Raw genomic sequence first — 22,947 nt, 5'->3', positions numbered from 1 at the left:
GATGTTTTTGGTTGTTTCGCTATTTGTTAATGTATTGAAAGTTAAATCATCACAACAATATTGATCACTAATATAGGGACTTTGCATCATATAGCTACTTGACATGTCAACAAAGCCCCCCACCCCCGAGTCAAAGCAAAAGCCAAATCTAACTATGTGAGGTTGCCAGGTCTTTTTTTTCCCATTTTAAATGATGGCTTTTTAGTGTGTAGTTTGACTTCTGACACAAACATTTACGATGGTTGTTTTATAATACCAGCATCAAACAACATTTCCATAGACAATCCCAAAAGATCCAATAAAATCTTAAATTCTAAATTATATTAGAAATCTCTGTAAAACCAGATTATAAGAGAGTTGTGCAGGAAAAAGACAGTCAATTGTTTAACACTAAGCTTTTAAAGAATAGCATTCAGTCTGGACTTGGATGTGGTTAGAGAGAAGCTTTTGTATCCTTATCAGGAAAACTGCTTCATATTTAAGCAGCATGAAACTGAAACGCTGCTTCACTAGCTGTATTTCCGTGACACCTGCGTGCAAAACTATCGAAATTCTAAAAATGTCAAATAAAAACACAATTTTGCAATTACACCTTTTCTATTAAATCCTAATTATGCGAACAAAAAGAAACAGATTGACGTAATAAGTCGTTCAAAAAAATGGCAACGGATGTTAACAATACTTTGATTTACAGCACATACATTCACATTTCTGCCGCAGCACTAGTGCTCATCATCATCATCTATCAGACGTCTGAGTCTTCTTCAGGCCGTGGAGCGGCGAGCTCCTTACACGTGGGAGGGGCTATGGTTAAAGCCATTTTTGGAAATGATGGTTGGTGATTTTACAGGGGAGCTGTGGATCCAACAATTCCACATGACACGCTCAACTTTTGATGAGCTGTGTGATGCTGTGGGACCCTGGTGGCGCCCGCTGTGCAGCAACCAAGGCCGCCAGTTCCTACCAAGAAGCCCATCGCCATCCGGCTGTTGTTCACATGACTCATTTAAGTAAAAAAGTGTTTCCATTGCAGTTTTGTGAAAAATGTCATTTCGATACGCCTCAAAAACCACCTCTTCCAGCCGCAAAAGCTTTTTCTCGACAAATATGAGTTTTTTCAAAATTGTTCTGTTTCCATTAGAAGAATTTCACAATTTCATAGTCAATGGAGAGCTTCAGAGTCTTAACTGGTTCATATTGGATAGATTAAGTCTGTTACTAAAACATGGAGAGCACACAACACAAGCAGAACAGTTTTAAAGTCTATTCTCTGAATAACAGGCCTACTCTGTACTCAGTAACTATGCTCTACAGCAGTTTAGACAACAGAGAGTACAGCAGTCTAACCTGCTGGAGATAAATGTAGGAACAAGTCTCTCTCAGTCTGTTTTCATGATATAAAAATGCTAATGATGTTAAAGATTCATTGTGGCTCCTAAGGGAGTAAGGGCGGGCTTTCTAATCCACTTCAGTCAACCAGTTCTGGTCCTGACAGGAATACATCTGAGAGAAGGAGTAGTGGGGATGCTACTTCGGTTCAGCACTAGTGAATTTCCCAGGAAGCATCTGTGATTTGCTGCTGTGTTTGTAACAACACTATTTTTCTATCCTGAATCAGTGAGACAGAAAATCAGCTCAACAGAAGCATAAATGAAGAAAAGACTATAAGAACATGTTAAAAACACACAAAAAGCACAATATTCATTGAGTGGGTCTGTAAAGAGAATTACATATTAGAACAGCAGGATGGATAAACATCAAAGTAGATTCTGTTCACTTCAACGCAAAAACATCTGTGTGTGACACTGAAAGCAATCCCTGCCAAAACTGAAAGTAATCATAAAAAATGAATCAATCTCACACAAATAATTACTTAATGACTGAGAACACCATTACTACCGTTTATCAGCACAAATTTGCGATCAAAAGAGACCGTAAAGAGCCTCTCTGTCTAAGTGATGCTCAAATCGCTCATGATATTCAGGAGCTTTACGGACCAAGCTGAAACTGATCAACCAGCGTCAAATAAAACAGGGATGTGTACATTGACTGTATAAGAGTACTGGACTGAGCGAGTGTGACGTCATCCATAGAAAATGCCTCCTGCTCCAGCGAAATGAAGCCAACTCAGCCGACATGTTTTCACGATACAGACGGCACCATTTGGAGCCAGATGAGGTTAGTAAGCAGTGATTGATCTGAGTCGGTCTGAGTCAGCGTTTCTACGGCAACTACTGTCGCCAATCAGGAGTGAGCTTGTTGAGGCCACACCCCTACCGCTGAAATTGGGCTCAGGAGAATCTGTTTATCAAGCATTTTGAACGTTTGAGGTGGGGGCCAGCGAGCACCACATGCGTTTATTGAGGCGTCTGATTGGTCAGTTTATAAATTGAATAACTTGCAATGAAGGAAACATGTCATGAAAAAAAATGAGGATTAGCAAGAACATGCTAAAGCAAATGTGACAGATCAAAATTGATTCCTCTGACCAATAGAATGGCTGAGTAGCAGCTGTTTATTTCTCTATGGAGCCACTTCCTGTTTGGAATGGCAGGGGGGAGGAGTCACACAGTCCAGTTCTCTTAAACAGTTAATGGATGGGTTAACTACAGGTCTGAAGGGCCGGTGTGTCTGAATGTTTCCCAGAAATCATTGCACTAATCACAGCTGGTAAATCCAGCCAGTATTCTGATTGTCCAGCATGCACTGACTTTTTTTAGACTACTTTGACGGGCGTACCCAAATGTGCTTATCTTCCCAATTAAACATTTATTTTAACATGTATTAATACAATTTAGATTTATTTAGCCCTGCAATGATCTGGTACATTTTCCAGAGCCTGCCCTTCAGTGGCTGGGTAGGCTCCAGCATTCCTGTGACCCCAAAAAGTAACAAAGTAAGTCTAGAAAATGGATGGCTGAAATTACATTTAACATTTACTTTTACATTTAGTATTGAAATCACTATTATTTTGAATGACACAACTAGCACGTGTTTGTAGTAATTCTGACTTAAAGTTTATTAAAAAGGAAGCAAATATTAGAAAAGTTGACTAAACTAGTAGACGGTATGGTAAAAAAAAGTAAAATCTCTTTTTTCGTACCAAATTTGACATGTGATTTTAATCGATTTTCTTTTCGATTGTGGTTGACCGCGTCACACCCACAAAATCCCACACCGTCACAGCTCTAATTTATTCCAACCGAAAGCGTGGCCCATATAGACGTTTGTTATAATCGGAAGAAGTTTTTCTGGGCCCATGTACACGGTTGGATTCTAATCCGATCTTTGATCCGATCAAAACATTTTGCACATGTAACCGCGTCTTCCGTTTCAGGTGTTGAAACAAATTTGTCGTACTCCCACTTCTGGTAAGAACAGCCTTTAAACAGATTTTGCTGCAAGTGGTTTGATGCTCGTCAAAACCTCAGTAGATAAAACGTAGATGTCGGCTCACCAGCCAAGATGGCGGGTAGATTTAAAAAAATAAAAATAAAAAAAAATCAACAAGCCACACATGTTTTTACCAGCCAAATTTTGCAAGGAAAAACTATACATGTGATTTTATGAAATTATATTTTTCAAACGGAGAGGAACATAAGATTAAACAACAGATTTTTTTAAAGAATCTTTTTCTAAGTAACTCCTTTATTCTACTATGGCGAGAGCAACCAGAAAAAGGCTGGGCTGACTTTACGCCAGACAACAGAAGCCAATAAAGCAGAGTGCTGGGAAAATAAAATCCAGATTTTTCCAAAAACAAATCTTCTAAAACAACAAATCCCACCTGGCCATCAAACACAAAGTCTTCTGTAGAGACAACAGCAGTGCCTTCACTTCTCCTGCAAGAACATCACATCTAGCCTCCAACATTCTGACCACTTTCTATGGAAAGGGAGCAATTTAACAAACGTCACAAGATCTGGGAGGCGATGCAGCCGGTCCAGGACCACAACATCACCAAGCACGACTCACACCTTCATGGACTGTTCTCTTTGCTGCCAGGCAATGCAAAATTAAGTGAAACACAACCAGTTGACAGACTTGTGGAAACTCACTAACCACAAAAAATATATATATATATATATATATATATATATATATATATATATATATATATATATATATATATATATATATATATATATATATATAAAAGAACTCTATTACTCCGATGTGCAATAATCTGTGCAATATGCACAAAGAGAGAAGCAAAAAAATATTTGTTAATCACAGATTCTGCAAGAAGTTCCAGATAAAAAATATGAGAATGTTCATCATATGAACACTTCAACTCTGAGACACTGGTTGGAAATATAATGCAGGAAATCCTACTTGTTTTTTTGCTTTGAGTTAAAAAGATTACACATCTGATGTATTAATTTACAGTTAAACCCACTTAAAAAGGGAAAGTTGTACATATTTACGACACACAAATACATTTTTTGAAGTTCGTATTTTTGTTTTTTGTGAAACAGTCTAAACTTTAAGGTCTCAGATTAGTATAAAAATATAGTGGACTAATAAAGTATAAATGGAGTATTAAAAAAGTATGAGCTCATGTGGTACTCAGTACTTGGTTTGGCTCCCTCTGTGTGAATCATGTGGCAAAAAGGCTTTATTACTACAGCAGACAAAGGAGGGGAAAAAATAAAAGGTTTTTGTAAGGCAGGCTCTACAGCATTAAATATACATATTTGGGGAAATGTTCTCATTAAAATATAGGACTTCATTAAGTTAAATTAACCTATTTAAGTCCTATATTTTTATGTTTTCCTAATATAGGACTTAATTAAGTTGAATAAATTTTGAATTTCAAATTAAAATGGAAAAATCCTTTTAATCCATCATAGGCAAACAATGGGCCATGGCAGCAGCTTTCAAACATATATAACCACTTTCATTTCAACATAACATAAACACAAACTCGTTTTTCAAGAAGATTCTGAACAAGTTCAGGAATATTAACACAATTTGCCTGATTAGAGAATGAGTTTAAAATTAACCAAATATTTGTACTTACAGTGTTTTACTTCTGAAGACGCCTTTGAACCAGAGACACCTGAACTTCAGGCTCCAACTTCCCTCTAAAATCACGGATAAATTCACATACTTAATGTTTAAGTACTCATCCAGTTAACTTACACTTATTCCAAATTTACCAGATTAGCAAACGGTACAACAAAAAATTTTGTACTTACAGTCTTTGTATTTTAAGCTACACAGACTTTAAAAATCTGCACTTTCTTTTTCAAGAAAGCGTTTTTTTCCTGAAGAGAAATGGCGCTGCTCGCACGCGCTTCCCGCCCCGCCCTACGAGGAGTATAGGCGGAGTTTGCTGCTGCTCTTAAAGGGCCAGTGTCACATTTAAACAGCAGGAAAATGGAGCTAAAACATATTCTGACACATGTTGACTATTTTTTAATGCCAATTATGATGTCACCCATTTTCCAAAGTAAAAACCTGAAAAATATTTTCTGATTAGAATTGCCTTCTTTAAATTCTGGATCATTCAGTTTCACAATCTTTTGTATAAATATCTTTCCAAACAAAAGCCTGTGTTTAGAGGATCAGATGCAAAGGAGTTTGTGAATCCGCTCCTACTGTCAGGAACTGGAGGTGTAAGACCCAAAATGCAGGAAATTAGGTGGCAGAAATATAAACATTTAATCAATACACTTAAACAGGATAAAAGCCATGGAGAAACAAAAAGGACGTAAAGCATAGGAACAGACGAGTTATCATTCAGGAATCATTGAAACGTTTCTTTATTTCAGGAAATGACTGCATCCGTATCATTTAATCAGAAATCAGAATCAGAAATGTTTCATCTACGTCAGGGTTTTGGGTGGTTAACACAGAAGCAATGAGCTGCATCCAGACTCATTTTCCAACTCCACGTCTGCCGTCAACTAATCATTGTTTCATTTAATGTCATTTCATTCTCTGTTCATTTTAATCAATGTTTTCCCGTTTTTATGGAACTTTGATAAAGTACTGCATGTTGTTGTTTCACTAATAAGTTCATGATTCATTGAATTAATGCACATGTAAGAAAACAAAAAAGTTTTCCACCTACGGGCAGAAAATACCAACGAATTTGAGGCAAACTCAAAAAGGTGACACAGTGACAATGGTGGGATCCATTTCTGAATCACCTCTGGTGCTGGTAATTCCTTCACCAGTGGGGTCTAATTAGTTAAGAGTTAGGATGAGTGGCAGGGGGGGTTACAGGCCTGCATGTCTTTAATCTCCTGCGCCTTCCACTGGAGTTGTATGGTGACATTGTCACTGTTGGCTGGCCCTCATTATAACCTGAGATGTGCTCCAGGACAAGACCTGTGACACCACTCCAGAGGCAGCGGTATTACTGAAGAAGCCTTAACCCTCAAACAGCTCACTCTAAAAAGGGTATATGGGCTGTAGTTGGAAAGATAAACTTTTTTACATTAATCTAACTTAATTATTTAGTTTGGTGAAAATAAATCTTTTTTTTTTGTTCATTCAACTTAAAAATAACACGTAGTTGTCTGACATAGTTATTTTACTTTCAATCAACTTAATTCAATGAAGTTGGTGTAACTTTGGTGTGATGCTGTTAATGCGTCATGACGTCATGACGTAAGGCAGCGCAAGGAATTGTGGGATACCATTTTCTTTGCCTGTCTGGGCAGATTGGGGTTTTTATGTTTTTTTCTTGTCTAGCTGTTTTACTCTGTTTTTACTAGTAATATAACCTGTTATGTTTATTTCTTTCTGCACCATGAGTTAGAGTTTATGGTAAATGGCGTATACTTATAAAGTGCCTTTCTTCCTACAAGGACAAAGCGCTTTACAGTCACAGACCCATTCACCCAGTAACACACACATTCACTCACACATTCACACACTGGTGGCCGCTCCGCTGCCAAACACAGGCGCCCGCCAACCACCAGAGGCAAGGTGGGGATCAGTGTCTTGCCCAAGGACACTTCAACTCATGGGCGTGCAAGGCGGGAATCAAACCTGCAATATTACGATCAAGGGTCGACCGCCCTACCGCTGCACCACGGCCGCAGAGCTTAGGAAGAGTATGATGACCAACCCCCTTGTGTGGTAAGATGCCGCATGTCCCATCAGACGGCGCTTATGACATTTGAGCTTCTGTCCTGTAGGGCAAAACACTTATGTCTTCGATATGGAAATTACAAGACTTGTTGGCCTAAACTTAAGCATGTTTAAAATAATAGTGAAAAAAATAAATAGATAAAAACCGATGCCAGAAATACATTGTATGGAGTAGGATAAATGTATGATATTAAGTTAGATAAATGTGTTAATTTGAGTTGTACCAACTGAAGTGATTCATTTAAGTTGGATCAACTTTTTTCTTTTTAGTATGTAAAAAGCTTGTCTTAACAAAATATACATATTTTGCATGGTATGGCAGCAAACAAAGAAAAATAATGAAAAAATGTGAGGTTTGAACATTTCTCGTTAACGTTGTGATCAGCTGAACGGATGTTTTCCCATCACACAGTCTCTCAGAAGTGAATATCTGCCTTCTTCATCATAAGATTAGACTCCGCTCCTGTAATTACTCTGAGTTCAGCCTTCAGGTGAGAAGTACACAGGCGCATATATTTGCATAATTAAGACGGACTATTTAAATGTAGATTATTTTAATCAGCCAGTATTTTCCAGTTGCCTTGATGTTGATAATGAACTAGAGCGTTGGTGTTAGGTCCTGGGAGAAAGTAAATGGAAAAAAATGCTTTGGATAAATCACAGGAGACCCAACGTGCACACGTGCACACAGAAAGGTCGGCCGGCTAAAGAATGATATTCACTTGTTGATTAAAATGCAATTTATGGAAATTGTGCATAAAGAGGGCTTCATCATGATCACACTTTAACCTTTCATGAAAAAGGTCAAATCAGGTCAGTTTATCTTTATGAATGGCATTAAATTTCAAACTTTGAGGGAACATTTTTTGATTATTTCCCTTCTTCTCTATGAGTTTTGATATATTGGGTGTCATTGTTTTTGTTTCTTTCTTCTGTTGGCTTTCTAGTTTATGATTTTTTTTTTATTTAAGATCTCATTGCTTTATTGAGATTTTCAGTGTCTCCAAAACCAAGTTTTCGTTTGTTCTGTTAATAACCTTCTTGAATATCCCATTTTAGCCCGGTTCATGCGTTTGTTTTTGTGTTTCTCACTGTTTGTTTATAGAATAACAAACTCCTGTGGAGCTTTTGGTGCCAAGGGACCCCAAAAGGGACAAAACAGGTTTACAAGATGAATGGATGAAAAATGAATGGGTAATTGTATTCTATTTTCTCAAGATACCAACTGAGAGCCAAAAAACGAATAAGAAGCCAGTGAAGAGGGTACAGATATGGAAACACAGTGATGAACAGGTGCCATAATGATTGCAGTTTGCTCCGCCCACCTTAACCCTTAGTAGTTTCTAAGCCCGCTGGTCCATTTGCCAATCACATTGACTGTTTACAAAAACATAGGAAGGACACAGATCCAGCCCAATAGTATAGTTTTCATTCCAACTTTAACATGAATTTAACATAATGGTGATACCTCTGGAAAAAAAAAATCATTGGAACATTGTACAGTATAGTTTAATGGAGATCTGACACTTTTTAAAAATATTTTATTTTTATTTTGTCCTTGTCTTTGCTTTGCTTTGGAGATTTCCCCATTTTTATTTTTGTTTCTACATATTTGATCTTTATTATAAAACATGGAACCTGTTTGATCTCTAGTTTTTTTTACTTTTGCAGGAAAAAAAGACGAATTTACGACTCGGACTTGAGCTTATTGTACAGTTTCAACTTCAATGTGTGTTATAATAGAACATATCTAAAATAAAACAAAGTAGGGGTTGTACTAAAAGGATGGGTATCAAGCATTACCACACTAAACACTTTGAACGATTATTCATTAGAGCAAATTTTAAAGTAGTAAATAAAACATTAAAGAAAAAGCTCTGAAAGGTTAACAACTTTTTGAAAAAAGGGAATTGGGAAGGACAAAATATTAAACCCAAGTGATGGAGACATTCAATATCTGCTTAAATTATATTATAAAATAATGGACGTGATCTATTTTTTTGCCAACAACCTAGTATTAGGGCCACCATAAAAATAAATTAATACATTTATAAAAATACAGTGGTGAATTTATGAGAAAAAAGTTGTAATTTTATGAAAATAAAGTCGTGAAATTATGAGAAAAAGTCAAAATCTTACGAGAATAAAGTTGTACATTTAAAAGAAAAATGTAATTATTCTACTGGAGTAAAATAATGAAAAATTAAGAAATAAGCAGTAATTTTACAGAATAAAATCGTAATTCCATGAATTTTTTCTCGTACTTTTTAAACATTTTTCTCCTAACGACTTTAGTCTCGTAAACATTTGGACTTTTTTCTCATATTTTAAGACTTTAGTCATGGGAATGTATTTATTTATTCATCTTGTGGTGACACTAATATTCTGTCATAATAAATTCATTTTTGGGGTAAATTTAACCCGTTAAGATGGGAGCCAGCAGAAAGTTCTTCCCTTTTAAACACTGCCTCCAGCAGCTGTTTGACGTACTGCAGAATTTGTAACTTATGTCAGCTTCTAACTTGCAACTAACTTGAGCTTGTGTAAAAAAACAGCACATCAGCGAGAAATGACTAGTTTATGGTAGCTGTGATGATTGTGGCTCTCAGTGGAGGCATCGATGCACAGATCCACAAGCTGCTGCTCAGCTCTGCTAGAGAAAGTCCTCCAAATGCTGGCTCAGCCGTGTGCTTGACCTCCAACTCGTGTCTTCCAAAACCCCCAAAAAGTGCACAAGAAGCCGAAATTAGACACCTTTTTTTCTTTTCTTTTTTTTTTTGGACATCAGGGTTCCTGAAAATATCCTCTTTGATCCTGCGAGTGCAGTGCAAGTTGACTCAGATCCAAGCAAGCATTAGGCGACGGAGGGATCTGCATGAAGACAGGCCCCGTTCACGCTGAGCTCCAGCTGATCGCGCCATCTGGCCTTCCTCAACAGGCGTGTGCTCCTTGAAAAGACACTCGACTGATCTGCGGGGGAGAGGGGAGACAGTCCCCGCCACTGACACTCCCCGCCACTCTGATGTGAATACAGGATGAGACCTCCAGACTGGTTTTGGCAGCGCTTTCATCATTTCCACAACAACACATGTTGTAACCTTTTCACAGTCATTTTACGATAAACAGCGGACGGCGATAAATGGCCCGACAGTAAAGCAGGAAAGGGGAAACGATGTTCTAAGATGCAGAAGTGCTGGATCGACTGCAGAGCAGGTACGACACTAGAGGAAAACCTTCTTGTGTCTGAGACAGCTGTTTTGTGAGTGTAAACACATCCAAAAAGGTGGTCTGCTGATGGAAACAACACATATGCAAGTCACAACTGTGGACAGAAAGATCAATAGAAGTTGGGATCTGCCAAACCAGACAAGATCGATGATTGATCTCTGCCCAGATGAAAGAAAACAGCTGATTAGGTTTCGTCATAGAATCAATTTTGTGTTCAGTTTTTCCTGATTGGTGGTGTTTGAAAGAACAGGCTTAAGGTTGAAAGAGCTGGAGTGCGACAAGACACCCGAAGAGACTCCACTCCCTCGTCTGGATGCTGACAAAGCTCCTGTCTTCTGAACATGTTGCAGTTCCTCAAACGACCACTGGAGGCAGGTTTCAAAAGGTGAACTGTTTCTCATTGACTCCCACTTTAAAAATCTGTTTAAAACTATCAATGAGAAGTTTTCACTTCCTGCTGGGGCTGCATGGTGGTGCAGAAGGCTCTGGTTCAAATCGCAAACGGGTTCTGTCTGTGTGGAGTTTCCATGTTCTTCTCGGTTTTAAACATTTCGTGGGTAAATTTATAATTTAAAATTAATAAATAATGTCCTTCAGGTGTAAATGCGAGTGTTTGTGGTTGTAGGTCTCCCCGGATTGACTGCCAGACGTTCGTCCAACAGCAGCTGGGATTGGCTCCAGCAACCCTGTGACCCCAAAAGAGATTAATGGGGTTTAGGAAATGGATGGATGGATGTTTGCACAGAGGGGCGTAACATGCCAGCAGCTATAAGTACATGAAGTTCCATAATGTGCTCTGAGATGCAGGAACATGCATTCACAGCTCTAAGGTCCTGCAGTCAGGATGGACCAAAGTGGAGGGATCATCTGGGACCATCAATGCAAACCAAGAAGATAGTGATGGCTAACAACACTGCAAAAATTGACTGTCTAAATACAAGAAATTTAGACTTATTTTTAGATTATATTGTCTTAAAACAAGTGAAATTATCTGCCAGTGGGGTAAGATAATTTCACTTGATAAGATATCTTAAAATAAGAAAAAATATCTTGGCTTTTAGAAAGAGAGAAACAACTCAAAATTAGTAGTAAAATACTCATTTCAAGCACTATTTTTTAGGTAAAAAAGTCTCAAAACTAGTTTATAAATTCTTCTTTGACAGTTGTTTATTACTCACTTTGAGTAAAAAGACCCTAAAACTAGATAACCGTAAGAAGATATGCTTTTAATTCAAGAGTTATTATACTAGAATTAAGACTTATTGCTAGCTGAATTAAAGCTAGTATTGTGTAATTACTAGCTTTTGTAGCTCAAACCAAGACAAGAAAAATACAAGCATACAGGATTAGTATACTTAACAATATTTATTTATATTGCTTTTTTCAAAATTGCTTTGAATACACTGTTAACATAGAATACTTCTGCTTCTACAAATACAAAGAACTGCTTGAAGCATTTCAACATAAAATTTAACATAGGTTTACAGCTAAATCTTAATGAACGCTGATGCAGGCCATACTAGTAAATAATCTGAGGTTAAGAGAAATAAGAAAAAGAGTGTCTCTGGTTAACATCACCAAACAAGGCATTCATTTCTCACCGTGAGAGCTCTACCACTCAGTAAAAACGTTTCACTCTGCCAAAACTTTTTTTATGAACTTGTGGTGTCCCGCTCGTGAATATTGTCCTTCAATATTTCTGTCTGACTGACAAAGTAGGGTTGCCACAAACTTGGGATGGGTAAGATGGAAGGTGTAGTGGTAAGCCAACAGATAAAACAACCTATGGCCAAGATCTTCTTTGGCAAAGGTGGTGATGGGAGTTTCTCCACTTGCCACGAGACAGCAGGACCCATCAAAGAGCAACACCGGGCTGGAGAAAGATCTCTTCTCCAGGTATTTGGCAGGATCATCTGTTGGCTAAAGATAAAAATAATTAGGGTAAAACAGTTTATGTTGTAACTTTTACTAAAAATGTTTTGTTAGTAATAATGAAACATCACTAGGGTCGTATTTGCCATTTTGAAAATTAATATAATTTTTGTAGATGCTTGTATTTAGGCTTTTTAGGTGTCATTAACACCATTTTGCATATCTAGTGGCAGAAAAAAAAACAGAAATAAATGCTGGGATCCTCACATTATTCCTTCCAGTCTCTACCCACAGTTATTACAGACCATCAGAGACAAACAAAAATCAAGCACAAAATCAAAGTTTCAAATGGGAACAAAAACTCACCTCTAGAACATGCAGCAATGCTTCACTAGCATGTGCCAGTTTCTTAAGGGGTGAAGTTGGAGATGGGAAAAGCGTTGGGAGTGCTCTGAAGAGTGCAACGTTGTGTTCAACTAAAATAGAACAATATAATAGAATAACTCAGTTATTAACTTCATTTTCAGCTTAATGTTGAGTTTACATTAAATTGAATATCAGTTTGCATAATAACAACGCAATTCTGACCAACACCTCTGAAACCATTATGCAAAAAAAGACAGTAAAATGAGTTACCTCCACTTAAGTTCATGGGAGGCTTCAACACTTTTTTCCAAACTCTGTAAAACTGCACTAGTGAGCAGAAGTCTTCCCATCTGTCCTGTACTTGACATCTGAATTTGCCGTTTCCCATATCCTGGATCCACCGCAGCTCCTCCATCACCTAAAACACAAGTAACATACAAAAATGCCTCCTTAGTAAAGATGGGCGGTGGGGGGAACAACCAATCAAAAACACAAGTAAATTGCTTACATGATGAAGCTCCTTGAAACATGGATATGCCTCCAGAATCTTTGTAGGTCTATCATCTTCTTTTAGGACATCACTTTCAATGAAGGCTTTTCTTGACTGAAATCCGAGGTCAAGGATCTGGCAGACAGCATCTTGGTTTGGTTTTGGTTCTCTATACATCTATCGAGGCTATCCGTTTCTGCCAAAATGAAAAATAAAAATCAGTGAAGATATCAGACATATTCTGAATTATACAATGGGTTTTAGCCGACATGAACTGTTATACTTCCATTATTTATTAGAGCAACATAAATGAGAAAGCATCTTACACTGCTGTATATAAAAGCTTGTTTACAATGTAAATGTAAACAACAATAGCTGTAATGTCTCAATATCAACAATATCAATATCCAATGGTATAAGGATAATTAAGGTAGGTCAAAAAAATAAGAAAAGGTAAAGCATTTTAAGTGATCACATAGAGGGCATAATTTTATTCCTGAAGGAAACAGCAAAACAACAACATATTTGCGATCTGAATCAAAGATACGAGTTCTTAGTGTCATAACCTTCCCATAACTTGTCTAATCCAAGTAAGGGAGGTATCATTGCAAAGCTAGTCAGAGAACTACATGAATTAAGGTTGATATCAAATCCATTTTTACTTCATTATCAACAAATAATAAGTAATTACGAATATAACCAAAAAGATTGTACAGTTCAATTAAGCTAAACAGATGCTGTGAGGCAGAGTAAACACTGAAATCTTCTTCATGGCATATATGTTTATAAAATGATCCATTTTTAGCTGACCAAAAAAACCTTTGGAAAAAGATATCCTATTTACACTATTTTCCTTTTACATTTTAACTTTTCAAGTTAATAAATAAGAGAGATTCCAGACTCGTTTCCTGGGTTTGAACTATCATGTGGCTCTATGTGTAAAAATACTTTGAAGTACTTTCAAAAGTCATTATTGATTTTTATAAATAAATAAAACAATAATAAAACTGCAGTTTTATTTATTTATTATTTTATACCACAATCCAATAGTATTTCATTAAGCTACGTTTGCTCCTTTATGTTTGTAGACATTGGTTGCAGCCTATCAGTTTACTCAAAACCTGTCACATGACCTCATGTCCCAGCATTCACTTCTTGGACGGAGCCTTGCAAACGGAGGGAACAGCACCTGCTCGCTTTTGATTACTGATTAAATTTCCGGGAGGTGAAGATAACTACAACAAAAAATATTAGCCTGCATGTATAGTACGCACCGATCTAGTGACGCTCATTCATAAAACGGAGAAAACACTGCAGCCTCGCGTTCCTCTAAATGGAAGAAATTCTGGTGGCTAAGCTAGGTCATACGAACATGCCTAGAGGAGACGGAATGCCGCTCTGCTACTGGCTGCCTCGTCACACTTGTCGACTAGCTTGGATACCTAGCTGTCATTAGGCTTCGGGGAACAATATTTGTTCACATTGAGTGAAGTAATAATATTTAATAAAATAAAAATAGTCTCAGAAAAACTTACCGAACAGGCTATCAGAAGGGTCTGGTTCAAAGTGGCTGCTGCTTTTCCCTCTCTTTCCAACCGTCAGGACAGGCGCAACCAAATGACTTGAGGGGGGTGGGGGTGAGAGGGTTACCGCAAAACATGTACCTTTGTCCACAAAGTTGTATGATGTAATTAGAAGATATTATACACACTACTTTAAAACTCACCTCTATTATTGTTGTATGGTAATACTAGGGAAAATAAATTTTGTGTTATTTATGAAACCCTCCCGTCCCCCCATTCCCTCCTTAGCTGGTATTGACCGCAGGAGGAAAAGGAGTACAGTATGTTCATGTTATTTCAGACTTTGAGATAGTCCAGATTGTTTTTGCACCCGTTTTACCAATGCAGAGCGTATTAAGACTTACAAATCTGATTGAACAGCATCTGAAACGATTTAAGCCATTGTTTCCTTAGAAAACTGTAATTCCTAAGCAACACTGCCTTTGCATCTCCCTGTTAAAATTATTTATCTTGGTTGTTTAGACATATGTGTATTATGTTTGAGTCAAAGCACATTTTTTAAACAATGGTCATCTAAACTAAACTTCAGAAATGTCTGTTAATCACTTGTCAACCATAATCAGCTTTTTGAATGCTGTCAAAATGATATCAGCACAGAGCATCCCATATATTTTTACATGAGAAGGAGTTGGGCCTTGTCTCAGAAATAATTAATTTGGAACACATTACAGGAAAGATTGGAAGGTTTTGTGACAGTTGTGTTCTGTTACTGATTTGCACAAGGGTTATCCCTTTTTCTATCTATCTTAGATGACCCCCCCCCCCCCTTCCATTGACATGTTCTCCCTACCATGACAAAGGTGGAAAGATTTCATGTTATCCATGGACACCAGTGAAGATCAAAAATCATTGAAGAAAAAAGGTTCAGAGCACTGTCTAGTGGGTCTAGATGACCCAACTCCTAATGTTAAAGTGCCTAGGATAGCACAAGGGTTACAGAACAGGTATAGCAATATTACTTTTCTTAACAGCTTTGTTGCTGTTGCAGTGTTCAAGTCCACATGTTACTAGGTCTTGAAACAAGTCTTTACAGCTAAAAGTGGTCACAAAATAAAAATTCAAGCCACTGCGAGTAATTTATCTTGTTGTACATGTAAAATGACTAATTTTAGCCTTTATAAAACTAAGTAAGAAATAAAAGACTAATAATCTTGTAACAAGATTAATAATCTAATGAATTCTTCTCTTGCATAGTAAATTATTCTTAAAACAAGTTTTAAATGATTATTGGACTAAATTTAAGATTATAATTCTAGGTTAGAAACTTCATTTTTGCAGTGAAATCAGACATACAGATTAAGAGCAGCCACAGCAATTCTGAGTGACAATAACACCAGGAAGAAGCTAAAGACACACCATGAACAGGCAGGAAAAACACCAGGAGGCTGAAGGCAGGTCAATCCTGGACACATCATCTATGATCTGCTCAGATGTTTCACAGAGCCCAAGCTCTTCGGGTGGAGGATGGTTGAAAAAGCTAAAAAATAACAGGATGGATTTTGGATTTTGATTCTTGTTTTAAAAGGAGCCACAAACCAGCAGGATGCTGATTACTCCAGGAGTCCTCATCTGAGTCCTCCATGTGTAGCATGTGGACCAGCTGGCTGTGATTTTGATGTCAAACAGGATCACCGAGAGAGAAAAAGAAAGGCCTCGATGGTTTTGGGATCTTGAAGCCGTTTTCTCTCTTCGCTGTAGTTGCAGTTGAAATGTTGACAGATGAAGTTTTAATTTGCACTCGTGTCACTCAGAGCCACATTTTAATTCACACCAGTGGGCATGTGGGATTTCGTTTCAGTATCACAAAAATCTCATGAATTCAGTCGTATTTTAATAAATCTGTCAAGTTCCCATCTTGAAAGTCCTCAGAGACCCCCCCCCCCAGAAATCCAGAGCTGAAACCAAACGTGTATGATCAATGTTCTTGTCTGTCTGGTATCTTTTAAAGCGCGACATGATGATATGTGACATAACTGATCATCATTTACCAGTTTTTGCACAAAGAAAATTATAAAAGAAGCAGTCTACAAAAGGTTAAGAAACGAAAAAACGTTGAATTCTCTTAATAATGACTTATTCAGAAAAAACTGGAACTCTGTACAGAGATAAAGATGTGGACATCGCTGATGATTTTTTTTTTTAGAAATGTTTAGCTCACTTTACAAAACAAAGTGTACAATTTATAAATTTACAGACATATTTGCCAAGTGCCCTTGGTTAACCACCGGTCTACAAAATGCTTGTCAAAAGAAAAATAACCTCTATAAAAAATTCTTAAGAGGACAAGAGAAACTGAACAAAGATACAAGTCATATAAAAATAAACTAACTGAAATAACACGGTACAGTAAAAAAGTGTACTTCGATAATCTACTGAATGAAAATAAAAACAACGTGAAGCGAGTTTGGGACGTATTAAATAACATCATTAAAAATGGGACAAAAAAGCGAACATACCCAGATTACTTTACAGATGAGAAGGGTCAAAGCTAAAACATCACTGAAGCAGCAAACGGTCTCAATAACTACTTTGTAAATGTGGGTCCAGAGTTGGCAATTCCAAAATGCAAAACCAGCAAAGACAATAATCCACCCATCCACAGGATCCCACACTCAATCTTTCTCTCTGATGTGAACAAAAATGAGCTGATATGAATTGTAAATAAATTCAAGAGTAAAAACTCAAAAGATTGTGAGTATATAGATGTGACAGTGGTGAAAAAGGTCATTACTAGTATCTCTAAGCCTCTATCGTACATTTATAACTTATCAGTACAAACTGGGAGATTCCCAAACCAAATGAAAATGGCAAAAGTGATTCCTATCTATGAGAACAGAGACAAACACCAATTTACAAACTATAGACCCGTTTCTGTCCTTCCACAATTCTCCAAAATTCTAGAAGAAATAATAAATGATACATTAGTTACATTTATTGATAAACATAACATAATAAATGAAAACCAATATGGTTTTAGAGAAAACAGATTAACCTCATTGGCTATCATTGATGTTGGGCAGGAAATCACAAATGCTCTAGACCAGGGGTGTCAAACTCCAGGCCTCGAGGGCCGACCTAATGCTGGTTTTTCAGAAATCCTGCCTCATTTGCTGCTGATTACCTGGATCAGGTGTGTTTAACCCTTGTGCTATCCTAGGCACTTTGACGTTGGGAGTGGGGTCATCTAGACCCACTAGACAGTGCTCTGAACCTTTTTTCTTCAATGATTTGTGATCTTCACTGGTGTCCATGGATTACATGAAATCTTTCCACCTTTATCCACCTTTGCCATGGTAGGGAGAACACGTCAATGCAAGGGTGGGGTCATATAAGATAGCACAAGGGTTAACCAATAAGGAGCTTCAATGGCAGATTGGTTAGAAAACATGCAGGACACCGGCCCTTGAGACCTGGAGCTCGACATCTGTGCTCTAGATGAAAAGAAATATGCAGCAGGAATTTTCATTGACTTAAAAAAGCATTTTACACTCTCAATCATGACATCCTCCTCAACAAACTGGAAGTGTATGGGATAAGAGGACTAGCGCTAACTTGGGTCAAAAGCTATTTAACGGAAGAAAACAATTTGTCAAGATTGATGGATTTACATCAGAAACCAAAGAGATAAGTTGTGGTGTCCCACAAGGATCAATTCTGGGCCCGCTGCTATTCAATATATACATAAATGATATATTCAATGTTTCAAAGCTTATGAAACTCACATTATTTGCTGATGACACAAACATGTTCTATTATACAGACAATCATAGGGAACTTATCAATGTGGTAAACACAGAGTTAAACAAAATAAAGTCATGGATGGATTCTGGAAAATTATCTTTGAACCTAGATAAAACCAAAGTGATGTTTTTTGGCAACTACAAAGCCAAAACCGAGCTCAGAAATTGAAATAAATAATATCTTAATTCAAAGTGTTACAGAAATCAAATTCTTAGGGGTTTTTATCGATGACAAACTAAGTTGGAAGCCACACATCAGACACATACAAACTAAAGTCTCAAAAAGTATTTCAATCATGAATAAATCTAAACATATATTAGAATATAACAGTAGATATTTATTGTACTGCTCCTTAATATGACCATATTTGACCTACTGTGCAGAAATTTGGGGGAATAATTACAAGAGCTCACTACATCCTCTCTTTCTACTTCAAAAACGAGCCGTCAGAATTGTACATAAAGGAACTTCAAGATCAAACTGATAAGAACCAGAAAGGAAAGTTTCTGTGTGTCGGTGTGTGGCACTAAACTTGGGAACGGGTTCAGTAATGAGCTCAAACAATGTTCAAATATTCAAATATTCAAGAAAATGAATAAAGAAAATCTGATTTCACGATATGAAGATAAGAGGATTCAAGGATCAATAGGTGTTTGAATAATTCAAAATTATTTCCAAAAATGTGTGAACTTGTTTGTGGTGAAATAACCAAAGCTCTTTCAATTACAATCAATGAGTAACATATTGTAATGTGCAATAATGATTACTGAAATGTTTGAATTACAATCAATAAACTATTGATTTGCTTTACCTGATCTGCAATGCGTAGCAATGATTACTGGTTTAATGTGATCATGTGTTCTAATTATAATCAATGATTATTACATAATGGTTACCGTTACTGTTTACTGAAATAATGTATGAATGTTTTCTGAAGATAATCAATCATTACAGAGAAGTGGGTTTTGTTACTTGAAAAGAATCCATTGGATCAGAACCGGATTACAAAAACTGTAAAACTATAAATGAATGAACTCAGTGGGGGTAGGATTATATAAACTCCCTTTCAAGCAATAAATCAAGCTCTACTTGACTTTAATTATTGATCACTGTATTTAATTAAGCAAATACAATGTTAGTTACTTTTTTGTTTTGTTTTATTTTCTGTCTTTTTTTAAATATGCATTTCAACATTTCTGGAATGAGTTTGATAAATATGTGTACATTCTTCCTTGCTTGGACCACAACGCTTGAAAATCAAATCAACTCAATCAAAACCATGTAATATTAATATTTCCACACAAATAAACACACTTGTGGATTTTTACGCCTCATTAATCACTTTTTGCAGAAGAGGAAAAGGAGAAACACACAGCGTTTGTTATATTATTTTACTGTTTACATTTTTGTACCTCCATTAAGGCCTCAGGGAAAACAATTTGTGTTTTTGCTTAAAGTTATCTTTAAAAAATGCTCATTGGATATTTGTCATACCTCCCATATCTTAGGTTTCATCAGAAGAGTCGTTCTGTACCCTGCAGCCAGAGTTAGGGCAACAATAATAACTGTTTCAGGGTGAAAGAGCAGATGTAGACAATAATAACACTAACTGCTGTTGTGGGACTGGGGGGTTCCTGTGGCAGCTGTGATCATACAGTGTTGACCTTTTTCCCTGGATGAAAACTTCCTCATAAGAAATGATGGAAAAGTTGATATTTTCTGTGGACCCCAGGAGTAATAAAGGAGTATGGATTTTTTTGTAGGTGTGCAGACTCCAGGTCAGTTTCATTTAGATTGGAGCTTGTTTGGCGGTGTTGAGGGCTCGTGCAGACCAGACTCCTGCAGTCAGCTGCAGATCCACCTTCATGCTGAAGCTGGAGGTGCCTTCCTGCTCCAGCGACCTTATTGGACTCTGTTCAACACAAATTGGAGCTGCTCTTCAAACCGTGGGTTCAGTTGGTTTGTTGTCGAGGTAAACCGGGGATTGAGCATCATACATCTTCAGATGATAAGACCTGAGGCGCCTGCCTGCTTTAAATAGAATGCACCATTTCTGATTCTAACCAACATGTTTCTGTTTCTGTGTGGCTGTTTTCACAACTATTAAATCCTCACACCTTAAAAAGATTCCTGATAAAAACCCTTTACCAGGAGAAGATCAGGTTTTCCATCGCTTCAGGCCTCATGTGAGGAAGTGATGGAATTATCAGGGAAACATGGAAAAGATGAGACCCTAGTTATTAATAACCCTAAAGCTCCTTTGGTTTTGGTCCTTTCCATCTGAAACTCTGCTTGATGAACTGCAGCGCCGTTGTTTTTCCCGATTCAATGAGGCCTTCCAAGCGTGGGCGTTTGCTGGAGGCGGAGTAATCCTCCCTGGTCTCAGAATCCAAACAGACCCAACATGAAAGGAAAGTGCAATTACCCAGCTTTATTTCAGATCAATCCAACGCCACTTCCAGGGAGTGTAGGAGCGGACTCAGCCTTCTCTTTTGTGTGAGGGTTGTCTGCTGAGCTTTTTCTGTGCAGAGCAGAGACAGAAAAGACATGTAAAGTCAGCGTGTCACTCACGTGGACGTGACCCATGAAGTGCTTTTACCAATCCCATCAAACCTGCCGTCAGAAATGCTGTTTTCTGCTCGCCAAAGGTTTTGGTTTCTGCATCTGAGCGATTCCTGCTGAGACTTTGAAGACCATAACAGCCAGGTTTCTTTCTGCTTTGATTTATCGCATCCTTTGATAAGTCGTAGAATCCCTCCGAAAATCGTTCAAAAAAAATCTTTCACTGTTATTTCACAATTTTGAACACTTCAAGTGGAGTTACACACTCTTTGGACGTACGGTTAATGCTGTTGTACGACGGTTGATGCTGTTGTACGATGTCCGAATGCCACGCTCGTCGTTAGTAAGGTGCGAGTCCTTTTTATGTTATTTCCTAGTCACAGGGGACCAGGTAATCAGAGTAAACTACAGTGGTAATAAAGCCCACAGTGTAATATCCTTGTATGTGGATGCTCGGTCTCAAGAGGTTAAACTATGAATCATGTTTTTGGACTGGGGGAGGAAACCAGAGCGCCTATAAAAAAGTCCATGCGTGCACGAGGAGAACAAGATCTCTTGTTTCATTTCACTAAAAGTTGAAGTGTTTGCATCTTCAAAAAAACTCAAACATAACCCAATGAAGTCCACATTTCCTATATTTTTGAGAGATTTGATCATTTGTTTTCATCTATTCAGAACCCGGACTGTATGGAAACGTCATGTTTTCATGGGTTTGTGCCATAAATGGATGGCTTAAGATGGGTGCAGAACATGCACACGTTATCGCCTGTCATTTTCCTTGGTGCTAAATACCATTTTAAATTGGAAACGTGCGGGCTCCCCTGACAGCGGCGGCTCACTCATTCTGGGCTGTCACCTTTCAGCTAAACATAGAACAGATGCGGGCCCCGAAGGGCCCGTCTGACAGCCGATGGAGCCGTCGTCTCCTCCGCTCAAAGAGCCTCGTGTCACATGACCGCTCTACGCCACACATTGATTTTAGTTGCAGCAAAAACAAACGTTTACATGTCAGTGAAGTGTAAAAAACCCCTTCTTTTGCAGGTGGAAGCTGCGAATGAATCCGCCCACATCCCTGCTCAGGGAAAAAGCGTGAAACGCGGCAAATTCTGCCACCCTGAGAGGGCTGAGGGTCATGTGATCTGCTGAGGATGGTTTAGCTCTCATCTGCATCTGTTTCCATTTGACTCAAGGGTTAAAAACCGAATTTAATGGAATCAAAAGTGAGTTTGATGTTCTGGGGGAAAGCCGGGCGTTCAGTGGAAAAGGTGGCGGTTGGCCTCACAATTTAAACACTGTAAAGCTTTGGTGCTCCATGCAAAGCCGCCGCATTGCTTCTATTCTGGAAGAGGACGATTTTTTTTTCATTTTGCAGTTATAAATAAAATTGTTCAGCTTGATTTAACCAAGAGTTAAAAAGTCATCCAGAAAAAATCTGATGCCGCCACATTGCAAAGTATTTGCTCCCTGCAAAGATTTCCAACTTAATTTTTAAAACATTCAGGATATCTTTGCTGTCCACGTTTTGTTTTGTTTTTCAAAATCAGGACAGTGGAGAATTTTCTTGTCTCATTAAGAGCTATGATCTAGAAATAAGGAAAATATTTTAACCCTTGTGCTATCTTAGATGACCCCCCCCCTTCCATTGACGTGTTCTCCCTACCATGACAAAGGTGGATAAAGTGGAAAGATTTCATGTAATCCATGGACACCAGTGAAGATCACAAATCATTGAAGAAAAAAGGTCCAGCGCACTGTCTAGTGGGTCGAAATGACCCAACTCAAGGGTTAACAATAACTCCAAATTATTTTGCTCCAAAATCTTAACATAAGAAAAACTTGGTTTTAGGTTTTATTAGGTTTTACAAAGATTGTCCACTTTGTACTAAGATTGTATTCTAGTTTTGTTCCCATTTTGTTCTAAAATGAGTCATTTACACTCATTACACTTGTTTTGTCCCTATGATCAACATAAACTACATTTAGGTTCATAACTCAAAA

General features: G+C 37.6%; 1 protein-coding gene and 1 long non-coding RNA gene across 4 annotated transcripts in view; both read right to left on the bottom strand.

The window, feature by feature from the left end:
- The window catches only part of smu1a (SMU1 DNA replication regulator and spliceosomal factor a), a 222,968-nt gene extending 217,681 nt beyond the window's left edge, over positions 1 to 5,287 (bottom strand). The window contains exons 1-2 of one of the 3 annotated variants that reach the window (XM_078954424.1): positions 5,202 to 5,287; positions 5,024 to 5,087 (exon numbers count right to left, since the gene is read on the bottom strand). The gene's annotated coding sequence lies outside the window, so the exon portion shown is untranslated. The remainder of the gene's footprint in view (positions 1 to 5,023; positions 5,088 to 5,201) is intronic. The other 2 variants (XM_078954426.1, XM_078954425.1) reach the window with 2 other exon arrangements.
- Positions 5,288 to 11,681: 6,394 nt separating this feature from the next.
- On the bottom strand, positions 11,682 to 14,718 carry LOC111948041 (uncharacterized). The gene is made up of 5 exons (XR_013658424.1): positions 14,599 to 14,718; positions 13,082 to 13,259; positions 12,844 to 12,991; positions 12,574 to 12,683; positions 11,682 to 12,255 (listed from the first exon to the last, which is right to left on the bottom strand). It is a non-coding gene; the product is annotated as an uncharacterized LOC111948041 (long non-coding RNA).
- Positions 14,719 to 22,947: the final 8,229 nt, after the last annotated feature.

This window comes from Oryzias latipes, chromosome 10, assembly GCF_053564925.1.
Source record: "Oryzias latipes strain Hd-rR chromosome 10, Olatipes_Hd-rR_3.1".
Lineage (NCBI taxonomy): Eukaryota > Metazoa > Chordata > Actinopteri > Beloniformes > Adrianichthyidae > Oryzias > Oryzias latipes.
Note: the sequence above shows the minus strand (reverse complement) of the source record. Positions and strands in the feature narration are given on the sequence as shown.